This window comes from Mercenaria mercenaria, chromosome 18 (assembly GCF_021730395.1).
Source record: "Mercenaria mercenaria strain notata chromosome 18, MADL_Memer_1, whole genome shotgun sequence".
Lineage (NCBI taxonomy): Eukaryota > Metazoa > Mollusca > Bivalvia > Venerida > Veneridae > Mercenaria > Mercenaria mercenaria.
This window is the reverse complement of record NC_069378.1, coordinates 48162794-48179717: the sequence shown is the minus strand read 5'-3', so window position 1 is coordinate 48179717 and position 16924 is coordinate 48162794.

Genomic DNA, 16924 nt, shown 5'->3' with positions numbered 1-16924 from the left:
GGCTGAGCATCGGAAAGCTGAGGCAGAAACTACTGAGACATTAGGAGAGTTACAGCTTATATACGAGGTTCAGGTTAAGACATAGTCATCTTAGCGATTGGACCAATTTCATTTTTCAAGATACTAAAGGCATAGGCACTTCCCTGGGTCATATAACTCGTATCCTAACAGTTGCAATAAATTCATAAAATGATTTTCATTTCCGTACGCCGAATCCAGACTTTATTCTACATTTTACGAATAAATGACGATACGCCATCACTTCCGGTTTATGAAACGTGCAGAGCTACCTTGAAAAGTAATATTATCTAACTGCTTTTTACGACTATCGCATGCGCATAAAATTTACCACAGATATTGCATTTTAAGGAATTTATTGTTGTTTAATGTTGTACTATCTGATCAGCTAGAAGTTTATTACACAAATACGGACATCTCTTACTTGTTAAGATTTTCACAAACTTGGGTTGTTAAAATTTGAGGATAAGGTTAAGCAGTATAATCGCAACAGTGTTCATCAGATTTATTCTAATTGTATCCTTAGAAATTGGACTTTAAGGAATCTACCTGTTTTACTATCTAACCAGCTAGAAGTTTATTGAACAATTACCGACATCTCATACTTGTTCAGCTTTTCATGAACTTTGATTGATAAAAATTGAGGATTTAGATAAACAGTTGAGTCTCAATCATGTTCGTTAGCTTTATCATGACACATGTCCATCATACATGAAAGATAACTTTGTCAGAAATGCAGATGTCCACAATTACTGTACAATGGAACAAAAGTTCATTTTTTTTTTGGTGGGGTTGGGGGGGGCGGGGTTCCTTCGGTTGAAACTGTAGTGGTCTCGACCTTTTGCTATAATAACATTTTAACGCACGAATTCACTGCCTGAGTCAATTCAGTCCATAGGTAATCACACTAGGTTTCGGAAAGAAGTTAAGAAGTATTTTTAAATGTTTTTGATAGCTGACGTTATTGTTTGTCATATAGTTTTGATATATGTAGGAAAGCGTTCACTTATTTCAACAACAGTTTTGACTCTTATTGGTAGTTATATTCAGTACGAAAACCAGTATGCAAGAAGACTTTGTAACTCTGGTGCTAGACAAATACAGTAAGTCACAGTGTTTAGTCAATTCATTTAAAATCTTGGCGATATTTATATAGTGACTGACAGTTGTATTACATTATACTCTGTTGTCATCTTAAATCACTTATTTCATATTAATCAAACCAACATTATAAAGTAAGAAGCATATTGATGTTTGTTTTTACTTTGTATGAAACCAATTCTCAATAGTTTTTCATGTAAAATTTGCATTCAGTTCACTTGACCATGAATGTTGGATTCCTCAGCATAACTTACTGTTCTTTGCAAGTTACTGACAACTTCCACACATGAAATGAAGCTACTTCAATCTTTAAAGACATTTTGCTTAGAAAGTCTTGCCTTTTATTCAAACATAGATAGAAATATTTGTGTTCTATGTTCTAAACTAACTAGTTACGCCATCTTTATCTTACACTTCAGCTCTTTTTTTTCTCGAAAGTATATTTTATTTTACAGATACACTACTGAGGAACTTCTGGCATGTTGCAATGACCTTTAGCAGCAAAGGAATTCTACAGGCATACCTACATACCACAAGCTGGATGAGCTTTTGAGTTTTTAATTTTTTTCATTTTTACAATTTTGGTAATATAAGAAAGATAAATGCATTATTATATAAATAAAAAATAAATGCATAGCAAAAATAACAACTATTTGTTAAAGATATTGTATGTTGCAATTGTAACATAAATTTTATTTTGAATTTGATTGCTTAGGTAGACAGCATGTTCTTTGTTAAGATATTCTGTTTAGTCAAACTTTACTGTGCAAGTAAATATAACTTATTTGTTATCATCGCATCAACAAAACATTATGTTACCGCACAAAGTGCTTAAAATGAAAGAGCTGACGCAGGCAGGCATATCAGGTAACTGCCAAGTTCGCAATGTCAAACTATATTACATGAAATGATATTTGTTTATTTTATGCACGATGACAGACGTTTTGTTGGTGAAAATACAAATTTATATCTAACAGGTACTTGGATTAATCAGAAAATGACAAGAAAATTGACAAAATATGTTACTTTTTTTTTAAATCTTAAACAATGGTTTCTATATAGCACGATGTGGAAGAGTTTTTTGGTTTGTAATTTTCATTTTAACAATCAATTTTGCCATTATAAGAAAGTTAAATACATATTAAGATAAATAAAAAAATGAATACATCTTAAAATAAATACAAATCAGTTAAATACATCTTAAAATTACATACACGTAACTGACCTATATATAGCTCTACCATTTTCAAAGAAAGCATGAAATACACACTCATTCAACAAATATGTTAAGTATATTTAGAGGTGAGCAGACAGATACATGAATTGCAATAATGTTTCAGTATTTGAGCCGTGCCATGAGAAAACAAACATAGTGGCTTTGCGACCAGCATGGATCCAGACCAGCCTGCGCATCCGCGCAGTCTGGTCAGGATCCATGCTGTTCGCTAACAGTTTCTATAATTGCTATAGACTTTGAAGGCGAACAGCATGGATCCTGACCAGACTGCGCGGATGCGCAGGCTGGTCTGGATCCATGCTGGTCGCAAAGCCACTATGTTGGTTTTCTCATGGCACGGCTCATTTTTACAATCAAAAACTGCTTTGCAAATGTAGGCAGGAGTTTTCCAGAAATGATCATGACAGAAAACTTCCAACATTACAGAAAATATTTATATACTCCTAAATGGTATTTATTTTATTTAAAGAATTAATTGTGTAAATTCATGTTTATAGTGGTAAAAATATTTCTTTTCTTTTACATGAACTTAGCAAAACTAACAACTATGTTTTACAAATATTGTGTGTTGTCATGGTAGCATAAATTTTACTTTAAATCTGTTTGCCTATGTAGACAGCATATACTTTGTATAAATATTCTGCTTAGTCAAACCATACTGTGTAAGTTAATATATTTTATATGTAATTCCATCAACAAATCATTATGTTATCACACAAGTTGCCTTAAAATGGCAGAGCTGTAATGCAGGCAGGCATATCTGGAAACTACTAAGTTCTCATGGTAAAGTTATGTTATAAAATGATAATGTTTATTTTATGCATGATGATATACTTTTTTGGGGGGAGAGGGCGGAGTGGGAGCGGGGGTCTTTTTTTGGTGAAAATACAAATTTATATCTAACAGACACTTTATATAGTCAGACACTTTCAAGAAAATAGACAAAAAATAAAGAAAATAGTGCAGTTTAGCTATGGTAACGTTAATTCGACCTTGAATAATTTTTAAAACATATTTGTTTATAGGTTGTACATGTACTTGTAAAACTATATTATGTAAGAGATAGAGAATCCATCATTGGTCTTCGGTTAAGATCAGAAAATCCCAACCCGAGGGCGCACCGCTCAAGTCTTAAACGAGGCTGACCCGAGTTTAAGACTTGAGCGGTGCGCCCGAGGGTTGGGATTTCCGATCTTCACCGAACACCAATGATGGATTCTATTTCTCACGTACCACAACAGAAACAATAAAAACAAGCATAAAAATATGAAACTACTTAAAACACGGGAAAATGGCGTCCGTAAGCAGAAGTGACGTCGTGATATTTCAGTGACGCACAATAACAAAGTTCCGCTTTAGTTTTATCGTTTGTAACGTAACGGTACGTTCTTATCATAAAGTAATGAATTTTGAATCGAGAAATACACTATAAGGAACGGAGAGAAAAGATAAAGGTACCTGATTTTTAATTATTTTACATAAATACTATGTATATTCAGCGCATGAAGGAGTCCGTCACAGGAGTGTGGGATAACCCATGTGAGATATAGAGGATATTTGTTTGTTTGCAGTGAGATATCGAAATATATCATCACCGATAAGGGAGACAATTAAATATTTTCACGAAGGCGGAGCCTGAGTGAAAATATCAGAATTGTCTCCCTTATCGGTGATGATATATTTCGATATCTCACTGCAAACAAACAAATTTTCTTTTTATTTTATGCTAGTTTATGAAGAACAACGAATTTTCTGTTTATTACGTGCATAAATGTTCATATAAATCCAATATTTCATGACGAAATTCGGATTTATTTAAGCTAGCGTGTTACATATGATACATCCGCTAAATTACCATGGACACTTAGGCACATTAATATCGAATATTGGTGATTAGGTTCATTAAATCAACACGACGCCATTTTTTTTTTTTTTTTTTTTTTTTTTTAAATGCATTTAAATATTTTGTGTAAAAAATACACAGTCCGCGGCTAACAGAGACATTGACAAATACCGGTAGTTAAGTAGAAACATATTTAAAACTTTTCGGGTTAATCCGTCACTTCGTTGAATAACCGGAAGCTTGCTTTGTTTACCAAACACGCTGAAGGTCAGATTTAAAAAACAACACTTAAAATCTAAAAAACTGTGGAATATGCGTAAGTCCTTGGAAAATCAAGCTGCAGAATTAAATATCATCATGGATTCAATAGAAATAGCTAGGAAATATTGATCTAGGAGCTGCATAGCATAACAAAATGGATGGAAGTTGGAACACAACTGGCTGGGCTTGGAGTTGAAGTGGGAAAGTACTTCGACGAAAATGCTGGCATATTACGTAAGGTTGAGTTGATGTCTTGTGATAATTAACTAAGACAACAACCAACTAAATGTGCTGTCGCCAGTAAAATCTACCACACGATAGTGAACCAATGGAAAAAAGTAGAGGAAACACACATATCTGTAGCTACATGACAAGGCCTAGCAACCAAGCTGAGAAAGGTAACAATTTAATTATATAGCTAGCCTGTTCTATACAGGATTGTCTAGCAGTTCATGACTCGTGTATGGCTTGAGTATTAGTATAATCCAGTAATTTTAAAGGCAGCAAAGGGAGGTAATTAAAGAATATATTTCAAGGGAGATAATTTATCTGGAAAAAAAAGAAGTTCGGCACTGTAAGTGATATCGATTTATATCTCACTGCTATTTTCCAGTATTTCACCAATAAGCATAAAATAAAAGATTTTCCAGCACTTCTAAAAATAGAGATTTTTCTGTCCGATAAGTGAGAAAACATATTGTTGTAATTATGTAATAAATGAATTATCGGAACACTATGTTACCATACGAATCTGTCTTAATATGGCTAGAGTTGTAACTTTGACAAGTGTATCGGAAAATCGTGTATTTTCTAAAAAAAAAAAAACCGTCATATCATTTATAATGGAATGAGGTCATTTACATTTAAATGTGAAAAGTGACAACTTCTGATGTTAATAAGTGTTTGGGAAAACACTTTAAAATATTCAAATCATTTTAAGGAGTCTACAAAAATAGTACATGTACTTTTTAGAAGAGAAAAGTGCATTGTGGCTATGGATAAGAGTCACCAATTAGTATAACATTTAAACTCTTAGCAAAATCACACTCAGCTTATAATGTTTCTAATAATTATATCTTTTTATAGAGATAGTAACAGTCGTATTTGTTTCAAATCATAGGTATGAAGTTAAAAAGCTTTGCATGAAGGCAATTGTCCATATATTTCTCAAAAATAGATATATTGGCAATAGTTTAACATTTAATATTTTCATATAAAAGAAAAGTTTTTGATCAAGGAAATGTAACTCTTCTTGAACATGCAGAGCAGAAACATCAAAGGGACATGATAATTGAGCCGCGCCATGGGAAAACCAACATAGTCTCTTTGCGACCAGCATGGATCCAGACCAGCCTGCGCATCCGCGCAGTCTGGTCAGGATCCATGCTGTTCGCTTTCAAAGCCTATTGGAATTAGAGAAACTGTTAGCGAACAGCATGGAACCTGATCAGACTGCGCGGATGCGCAGGCTGGTCTGGATCCATGCTGGTCGCAAAGCCACTATGTTGGTTTTCTCATGGCACGGCTCATATATTAAATATTTTCTATTTGGATGTATTTTATTTACAATACTATATATACATTCCACATAATTATGCAATCTTGTATGCGTCAAATTGCAATGCACTGTGTCAGTCACCACCGTAAGTGATAGCTCTAGCTGAATCTCGAGTTATTGGTGTTGACCTTTGTTTGACCAACTTTTTTTCCTTTTCTTTTTCTTTCATGATTTTTTGGGTAATCATTAACGGTATTTTAAGCAACATTCTTAAATGGATAATTTTGTAACATGTACTATAAAAATATCCAAACATATAAACGCTTGCAGAGAGATCAAAGTACTCCAGTGGTATCACTGTCTAGTTATGAAACAAGAAGTCGCGAATTCAAGCCCATGCTCCTCCAAACTGAAATTATCAACAGTGTCCAGTGTATGGATGCTTTATACACAAGAAACGCTTAAGAACCAGGGAAACTTCTGCGATTTGAGAGGTACCTGTATCTTGCATTAAAGTCCCACTTGAAGTTAATAACAGCCATTTGCCTTTGGAGAAGGCACCAATTTGTCTACTATTTATAAGCTTACATACACACAACATTAACGCTGAAATATAGCAAGAGAACGCATCTCTTGTCGACTTAGTTTTCAATGGGATGCCCAGTAATCCGACAGTTGGAGATGGAAATCCCCTCTCTCACCAACCCGACACTCGCAGCTTTGCTGTCTGCTTCCAAGCATTGCTGCTCATATCTGGCGTACATTTTAAAATCAAACATGTATACCCATTCACGAAGTTGTTCTACTCTAAAATATTAGAGGAAATTAACTCACCTTGTTCTAAATAATTATAAATCCTTTGTTCAAAGCTGAATAAATCATGACCGATATGACTTCAAAACTACACCTTGAAGATGTTATAAAATCCGCTGCATAGTGTCTAATTCAAAGGGAAAACAGCCGATTTGAAAGGATGCGTGGTTAATCTATTCAATTTGGACATTTGACACTTGTAATTCATATTTCTAATGTAAAATGTAATTTTACTGGTTTTTCATAATTCCTAGTAGGCCTGTGCACAAGTACATTTTCTGCGTTTGTTATGCATCCTCACAGAAACAAGATGGCGGACAGAAAAATGTCGCGGTCAGAATCTTCCAATTGTAAAACTGAAAACGGCAATTTCCCACTTTTCTAAAGTTTTAAAGTTCTATTTTTGAATGACTTCATTTTATTTATTTTTAGCGATGGTGGGTGGGGGGATGCATAATGTGCCAAAGAGAAACACTATAGTTTAAACTTGGTTCTATGCTTCCAAAGAATCTTCTTACAGACTTTATAAACTATCACAACAACAGTATTTGAATGCCTTTTTGGGGATGTAAATGTCTTCCTATATTTTGATTTATTCTTGCTATACCTTAGTCATTAGTGAACTCTATGGAGCTCATTTAGTATATCATAAGTGTATTAGTATTAAGCTTGAGCTGTTGTATGTAAATGGGTGAGCGAGATGTTGCACGTTACATTTTTTCTCAAGAACAGAAAAGGTCAGGCCGAGCTATTATTTTTGTTGGTTGTATGCTATGCTTTCGAACAGATTTTATTCAACTTCGTGCAGTTTTACTGTGGTATCACGTTTTGAATTTCAATTAAATAACAAAAAATCAATGAATATTTGAAGAGCTTTCTTCGAAGGAAGGTCAATAAGTTCGTAGAACTAAGTATATATTGATACAAATCAAAATTCTTTTTTTTTTTTTTCATCTTAGCGCAGTATACACAATTGTTATTTGAGTGATAACAATCTTTCAGTCAACACCGACAATTTTCACTCTCGCTTGGCAGTTGAATATCCTGTCCCATAGCATTGTGCCCAATCACGTGATCGCGCTACGTCATTTTGTTACCGCTACAAGCTCGAAAGTGAAAGTGGAAAACTAAACAGAAAATATAAATCAGGACGGAAGTTTTTTATTCAATATATTGTGTAAATATCATGCACATGATTCGAACAGAATGAAAGAGCTACCCCCGGTAAAACGATTTCCTCATCAAAACCTTCTCGTTTTGACGCTATTCCTGTTCAACCACTTTCGACTTGTGCACTCTGAGGTGTTCTCACTGCAAGTCATTTGCGAAAATTAGCAAAAAGGCACTGTCTTGTGTATAAAATTCATAGCATAGGTATTCACTATAAACCATTGATTACTTTAAGACAATTGTTAACTCGGATGTTTACTCGTAGTCGCATATTGGACAGAAAATGCCATTTTATGGAATGTTCTCACAACGAGTTCATCGCAGACAATGTTCTCACGGAAAGCAAGTTTGTACTACAATGCAGGTACATGGATAAAATCTGTAAAACAAATATGATGTGACCTCAAAAAGTCTTTTCGACTTCTATAATTTGCAGGGCTTTTTATTTTGGTGTTATATAGGTCTTAAAGAATGTAGATTAATGTAGCTTAAAGGGTGTGTGTTTTTTTAATAATATGCAATCTATGTTAAATATAAGAACTTAATATATCAGAATACAAATTATATATATAAAAGAATGGATGTGTATGCCATTTATTTTTTCTAGTTATTTTTTTTCTATTTGCTTAATCATTTGTATATTTATGTAATACAGGTATCATAAGTAATTCGATCTTGCAGAGAGGGCACGCAGGACTCAGAAGATGAAAGTGACCTCAATGAAACGTGAACGAAAGTCATTTAAGAAGGATGCCATGGGAGTTAGATATGACGTTAGTGCACGCAGAAAAGAATCAAAGATTCTACCTACTTTGAAGATTGGTCTTGACATATACAATGATACTAAAGTGAACGAGGATATGCTTATCTAGATGTATATTACTTCTTGTGTGAAATCTTGATTTAGTGTAGAAGCATGAAGTATATCATTTCTTTCTTACAAGTTTTATTTTCAAATAAAACATGAGTCACATGTGTAATACAAATAAACAGTTGATCATCGCAGATGATCCCGGATCGCTCACCTGAGAAAGTACGCTATTTAATGAGACTTGACCCTGTGAGCTATTTTTGACCTGACATGACCTAATTTTTAGCTTGATCGTGATGTAAATGCTTATGAGGATAACATGCAACATCAGATCAAGTTTGGTGATAATTGAAGCAGAAAATGTTGCCTCCAGACTAATCACAAGGCATTTCGTAATATATTAATTTAGTTTGACTAAATATGATGACCTAGATATCATCGTGATGCGAGTTCTGACTAGCTTGGTAAAGATCGAAGCAAATATTTGACCGACAAGTAATGTTAATTTAATATTTGACTGTGACCTACTTTTTGACCGTCCATGGCCAATTTTTTCACTGCACTCAGATATCATCTGGACGTAGCTTCAGGTTAATTTAAAGGAAAATTTAAACAAAAATCTAAGCTGATGACTAAGTATTTTTCAATATATTTTTTCACCTCGTGATCCAGTTGTTAAGCCCACATGACCGATATTCCAACTTGAAAAAGATATCATCTAGATGAAGTTTGGGGAAAATTGAAGCAAAATTGTAGCGGTAAGACTCTATAGAGTGATGACGAGCTATTGTTGATGTTGTTTCCTCTCTGTTGACGTGGCGAAAGCTTTTCCGCTTTCTGCTCATGTGTATGTCTTCGCCGCACCATACTGCCTTCACTTAGATTACAAATGAAAATCATCTGCTATAGATATTGAAATTCATGTTCAATAAGCATATATGTAAAACTTTTAACATTTTTTTTCACGAGTTTACATGATTTTATTCAATCTATTAATATTTAAACAAAAATAAAATTGATAAATTGATTTTAATTAGCCTAAGTATCAAAAACCGTTTGTCCATCTTTTAATAGATTAAATATTACGAGGAGTGTGCAAAATGTATTGTCCAAGGGCGTGTAACTCATGTTGTGTGAGTTTTACCAATGAATTAACAATTAGTAGTACAAAAAAAAAATGTAACAGCAATAGAAGGTCTATAGAAATCGATGCACAATTGAACACAATGCACCCAGTTATTAAGGAAAACCCATACTTAGTCCAACTAGTGACGAAATATTATCACTTTCAATTCATTTCAGTCTGTGGACGGACCATCAGGGGGGGGGGGGTAATTAGAGTCACGGATTGGGACTAGCCAATAGCCATTAAGCACGTACATGCATCCGACGTACATGTATAACTTTTTAAAATAATTCATCATAAAAGAGTTTCATTAATTACTATGTAGGCATAGTGCCAACATGTAATAAAATTTCAAACCTATGACCCTCAAGCAACCTGCACTGATGGTCACAACAGACAGAAGTAATGTACCCGAATATCCCTTCTCATGAGAAATAAGGTTTAATATGTCTGTGCACATGTCGAAAGTGGTTGAACAGGAATAGCGTTAAACGAGAAGGTTTTGATGGGGAAATCGTATTACAGGCGGTAGCTCTTTCAAATAGTTTTCGAATCATGTGCATGATATTTACACAATATATTAAATAAAATACTTACGCCATGATTTATATTTTTGTTTACCTTTCCACTCTCACTTTCGAGCTTATAGCGCGAACAAAATGACGTAGCGCGATCACGTGATTCAGCACACTGCATAGGCAAAAATGGAAAAGCAGAATTTGGAGTTTAGAGCTGTAATTAAGTTCCTCACTGAAGAGGGATCAAATACCAGAGAAATCTATCGCCGCATGGCTGATGTGTATGGTGATAGTAGCCCGCAGTATTCCACAGTGGCAAAGTGTTCAGCAGAATTTAAATGTGGACGAAGCTCTTTGGAGGATGACCCACGGTCAGGTCGGCCTGCTGTTGCCATCAGTAAGGAGATGGTTGATCGTGTTGAGGATCTTGTGATGAATGATCGTCGAATCAAAGTTGATGAACTTGCTAGATAGTGTGGCATTTCCCATGGCAATGTTTGCACTATAATTCATGAACATCTGGGGATGTCAACGATTTCTGCAAGATGGGTCCCCCGAAGCCTGAACATGCAAGATCGTCAGCAAATGCTGGAATCAAGTTGAGAGCTTCTGGAAATTTACAATGCCAATCCAGAAGACTTTCACACTCGTCTCGTAACAGGATATGAACATGGATTCACCATTGGGATCTAGACACTGAAAAAGAATCAATGCAATGGAAGCGCCTTTGTTCAACCCCTCCTAAGAAATTTCGTACTCAACCATCAGCCGACAAAGTAATGGCCATTGTATTTTGGGACTCAAAAGGGGTGATATTAAAAGATTATAAACCTGCTGGTAGTGCAATCACTGGGGTCTGCTATGCAGATCTTATCAAACAGTTAAGGGCTGCTATTAAAGATAAAAGATGGGGGAAGCTAGCCGGTGGTGTACTGCTTCTGCATGACAATGCCCCTGTGCACAAGTCAAGACTTGCACAAGCGGTTGTTCGTGAGAACAAGTTCGAATAATTGAATCACCCTCCTTACAGTCCAGACCTAGCCCCAAGTGATTATTATCTGTTTCGAAATTTAAAATCGCACTTGCGTGGAACGAGATTTCAAGATAATAGTGAACTCAAGGCTGCCACAGACGCTTGGTTTGAGGACCAAACAGAAGACTTATTTTAAAGGCATAGACTGCTTAAAAGAAAAGTGGGGCAAGTGGGTTGAAGAAAAGGGGGATTATATTGAAAAATAATATTGAATCCATCAGCCTACCTCTATTATAAACCCCGAGTTCTACGAACTTTTTTTACTTCCCCTCGTAAATATCATTACGTTATAATGCAATCTAATGTTTTTCTTTATCTATTAGAAAGGAACAATTTTCATATCTCAAGATCGAGTTTAAGTACCCTTATTACTAACAATGAATAAAAACAATAGAAATTCTTATGTGACTTAAGTGAGCTCAACAAAACAATTTCAGGCACAAATATTGATGTGGAATGTGTAGTAAGTTACACACTACAATCTCCTATCAAAATACTTACTAAAACAATTCATCTGCCGAATTGAGGTATAAAATACTTTTGACAGATCGTGAAAACTAATGACAAAATTTGTGTATGAAAAAGGTGTATGATCGCTCATGGCCTAATTAAAAGCTTGTACTTATTTCTCCCTACAGTTTTTCTTTACTGTAGCAAACAACTCATATTAAAACAACAAAAGAATATTCTGTTAACTAACTGTCGTTTCGTCTATCCCAATCACATAAGAATTTCTATTGTTTCAATCATTTGTCACTAACTAGGGTCATTTACAAGGTTGTAATTAGACAAAACACATTCGTTTATTTTTCACATGGGTATAAAGGATCTATCTAGGACACAAAATTTTAATGCCAACTGTGTATTACAATAACGCTATAATATTTCAGCCATGACGTGTCCTTAAATAATGTTTCAAGGTCTTACATGTGTAATAAATCGTAATAATAACATCCTGTAATTCAGTAGGACACTGCAAAAAAAGCTTTTAAAAATCTAGGTATTAAATATAGCTGGTATCAATTGACAGTAAAACTGAAGTCATTTTTATGTAAATTAAAATCCGCGTAAAATACTTGTAGAAACAAAAGAAAATATTGATTTCAAGTCCACCAATTCGAGTGTGGATTGTATTTTACGAAGTCTTAAATTTGTCAAATAAAAAAGAGCCAAAAACACAGACCATGAGTGTTAGAATATACTCGAGAGTATATTCAAAATGTCTACACTATCATAAATGAGCTAGCACCACATATTGTTATCCCAATATGATTTACTTTAGTATTCTTAATATTGATGACTCATTGTTCACTTTATTACCTGTTCTAGTTTTGAGACATCACGTATGCCAATATGGTTTTCCAGGAAGTATCATCATAAATGCTGATAAATAGGGTGTTATCGTTATTTTTAAGTGTGGGGTTTTCAGGGTTTTCCAGAATCTTCTTTTGTATTCTTGTTGATACATGAAAGGGCCGTAATCTTTTATGATCCTGAAGCCATTTGAGGACGAAATGGAACCTAAGCAAGATCTTTTGAAAGCCTTCCCATATTTCTTAATAACAAAATATTTATGTTTTACCAGCTATGACATTTTTATTTGGTTGATTAACATTAAATCTGTGGCTTTAAAAATATGTCTTTGAGAAGAGACTTCAAATTCTTTGGATATTCCAAATTCAGTTTGGATTATGCGTGAAATTTGAATTCATCGAGACTTAACATAAATATGACCTGGACAGGAAATGAACCGTTCTTGCATATTAAAATTGAACTTTATGGCTATTTAACATTTTCAATATATTTTAATTTTTACTTTTCAAAATAAACTTTGTTATCGTTAATAGTTGCTGGTTTGTTTTTCTGTTGCCTTTACTTTTTTAAATAACAAGAATTAGTTACAAGATTACTTAAGATGTGACAATACAATATTCTCGGACTTTTTCGTAATTGTACGCTTTATCTTTATCCTGATACCATCGACTTCTAACTTAAATAGCTTTAATAGTTCATCAATTGTGGATGGCGTAGTGGTATGCCCTTCCACCTGCAGGAACGTTACCATGGGTTCGAACTGGATTAATACATTTTCAATTCATGGTGGTGTAATTTTATCGATATAGCTTTTATTCCTAAATCATTTTTCGAATCATATTCATGTTTTAGATAGTATTTATTTTGCTTCATTGCCAGTTACTTTAATTATACGTTCAATGTTCATACACTTGTCTAGTGTTTAGTTGTCTAGACTAGTCCTTAATTTGCCTGAAAATATTTGCAAACGATGTCAACGAGTAATTTCAATAACATACTTCCGGGTGCACAAAACATTCATATTTTATACTTCCTATGTCATGATGACATGTATCTACATTCTACCATTTTTTAAATTTTTTAATATTATTTCCCAAGCTTCATCAACTAGCGTGGTTAGAAAGGCTGACACAAATACTAGAGGTCCCTTGAATGAATAAATTCGTAAAAAATGCTTGAAAGGAAAATACGTCAACGTCATCAGAAAACGTTGACTTTTCCGAGCAGTACATGTACAACATACTTTTTTCAATTTTGTTCGAATCTTATATAAAAATCCCTTCACACTTCCGTTTAAACATGGAAAAGAAAAACGAAAATCTGACGTCTCGTTGACGCATCATTTGACGCTATTTTTTCTATAAAAGACATTTCGGAATTAAAATAGTATATCGGTAAGCTGTTACACTTAATTCACACACACTGTATAGGCTGATCACTACCAAATAGAATGTAAGCCTCCGCAGGTCTATCACAAGTAGTCCAAATATAAATAGTACTAATCTTTTTTCGTTTCCCAGTGCATTTTCTCGACAGCAACGTGCTTACTTTTACTCTACCACGTTTCAGTATGTATCACTTTGCATTCTGTTGAATTCGGCATGTTCCTATCGCATGCTGGGTAAAAATGGCGGCGTAAGAATTTAATGTCTCGAAAAGAGAAATTGATAGAAGCGAAAAGTAGCAAATTCAGCGGGTTGTATTTACCGAACTGTAGTTTTTTTATATAAAAGTTAACACCCCGTTTTCTTTTTGTTTTTGTAAAGTAGCGATCTAGTTCTTTATGGGAATATAAGTCTCTGATAATCTGATATGCTAGAACATGTGGAAAACCTGTTATGAAGTAAGTGGATTTTATATGAAATAAAGAACAGCTGGATGTAGTGGTGGTTAGCATATAGGGCGCAAAAACTAAATTATTAGACGTCTATGCACTCCTTAGTTACATTGCGGGTCGTGTTACTTTTCATATTTTTACATTGTTAAAACTAAGTTACGCGTTGACGTTACGTTGACCTACTATATTTGGCGCGATACATGCGCAATGAAATATTGCCTAGTGCCAATATCATTTACTTGGTTACATAAAGACATATAAGCCGCGCCAGGAGAAAACCAACGTAGTGGTTTTGCGACCAGCATGGATCCAGACCAGCCTGCGCATCCGCGCAGTCTGGTCAGGATCCATACTGTTCGCTTTTAAAGCCTATTGGAATTGGAAAAACTGTTAGCGAACAGCATGGATCCTGACCAGACTGCGCGGATGCGCAGGCTGGTCTGGATCCATGCTGGTCGCAAACCCACTATGTTGGTTTTCTCATGGCACGGCTCATATCAGAATTGAAATAACATTTAATAGATTCCATTCTACTTAAGAAAAGGATAAAGTCATAAAATTAAACAATCCGGAAAATTGGAAACTAATAACACATTTAGCACTTAAAGGCATGGCATATTCAGTAGATTTTACGGTACGAGACGAGTAAAGTATCGGGTTCAGGTCACTACATTTTAAAGCGAAAGTGGCTCAGAGTGCACGCCTTGCAAGACCTGTCTCGTATTAAGTGCAGGGGACTAACCATTTACGTATGCCTAGATTGAGAGTCTCAGAATGCGACGTTATAGTTTTCAGAAAAAATATCATGCAACCATTAAGTACGATGTCCCGCAATTTTGAACTTATCTATGTGGAGTGAGGGCCGAGTTCGTCTTGACTTGGTCCTGATACATCAGGAAAAATGTTCGACTCTAGGCAGCTAGGGAAATGGATTAAACATTCATACGTTTTACACAATAATTACTCAGTCTTCGAAACCCCTAATTCTATATACATACTGAATTGCTAGTTGAATATAAATGCCAATAAAATATACTAGCGACTGAAATAGTTGTCGATGGAAAGCGCATAGAATCTGCTAGACGTGGATGCCTTTGATTTTGCACTAAGCAGAAAGAAAAGCCAAGGACAGCCTTATAAGTAAGCTCTCGCAATTATGACTGTAAATTTCTTGTACTTGATGGAATTTCGACTTATTGAAAACAAATTAAAACAAGAGCTCGTCGTAGAACACGAAATACCCCCCTTGATGCATTCAGTTACTGCACAAGAAGCAGACTTGACCTTTGACCTACTGACCTCCAAATAAATAGGGTCATCTACTGATCATGATCGACCTCCTATTGAGTTTCGCGATCTAAGCACAGGCGTTTTCAAGTTATCTACAAGAAACAGTTTAACTGTTCAGGGTCAATGTGATCTTGGCCTTTGATCTACTGACTCCAAAATCAAAAGGAATCATCTGCTGGTCATGACCAACCTCCCTATCAACGTTCATGATCCTCGGCCGAAGTGTTCTTGGTTATCATCTGGAAATCGTTTAACTGTTCCAGGTCACTGTGCCCTTGACCTTTGATCTTATGACCTAAAATTTAACAAGAATCATCTGCTAGTCATGACCAACGTCCCTATCAACTTGCATGATCCTAGGCCTAAGCTTTCTTGTGTTATGATCCGGAAACCAACCGGCTATGGACCAACCGACCAATTGACAGAACGACAGACCTACCGACCGATATCTGTAAAACAATATACACCTCCTTCTTCAAAGGGGGAGGCATAAAGAGCTAATCATAGAGATCGGCTACAGACAGGCCAGAATGTTAGAATGTAAGGAGGAGACAACGTTTATGAAACATGTAGGAAATTGAAGATTGAAAGTTATGGGGGGAACGGCGTGGTAAATGTGAAAAGTCCCCTAAAATGCTTTGATACCATTGTGAGAAAATCATGAAATAAAACGGTTTGGAAAATAGGCAATAACATATACCTAGCACTTCATAGTATGGTATTTAAATTGTTGTTGGTTTTTTTTTTTTTTTTGTTCATTTTCTTTTCTTTCTTGCATTTCTTTTTTTTTTTTTTTTTTTCATTTCCTTACTTTCCTTTTTTGTACATTGTACACTAAAAGACGAGTAAAATATCTGTTTCAGGATATTCAATTTTAAAGTGGAATTATGTGCACTTTTCAAGTAAAAATCCAGCTAAAATAGATGTGTGTGTGTGATAAGGGTAGAGGAAATTATAGCTTTTACCCTAATATTTCACACTCGTCCTGTTACCAGTACGAAATAATGTCAATATGACTTTTCTTATTTTAACTTGGGAAGAAATTTTAAGAAAA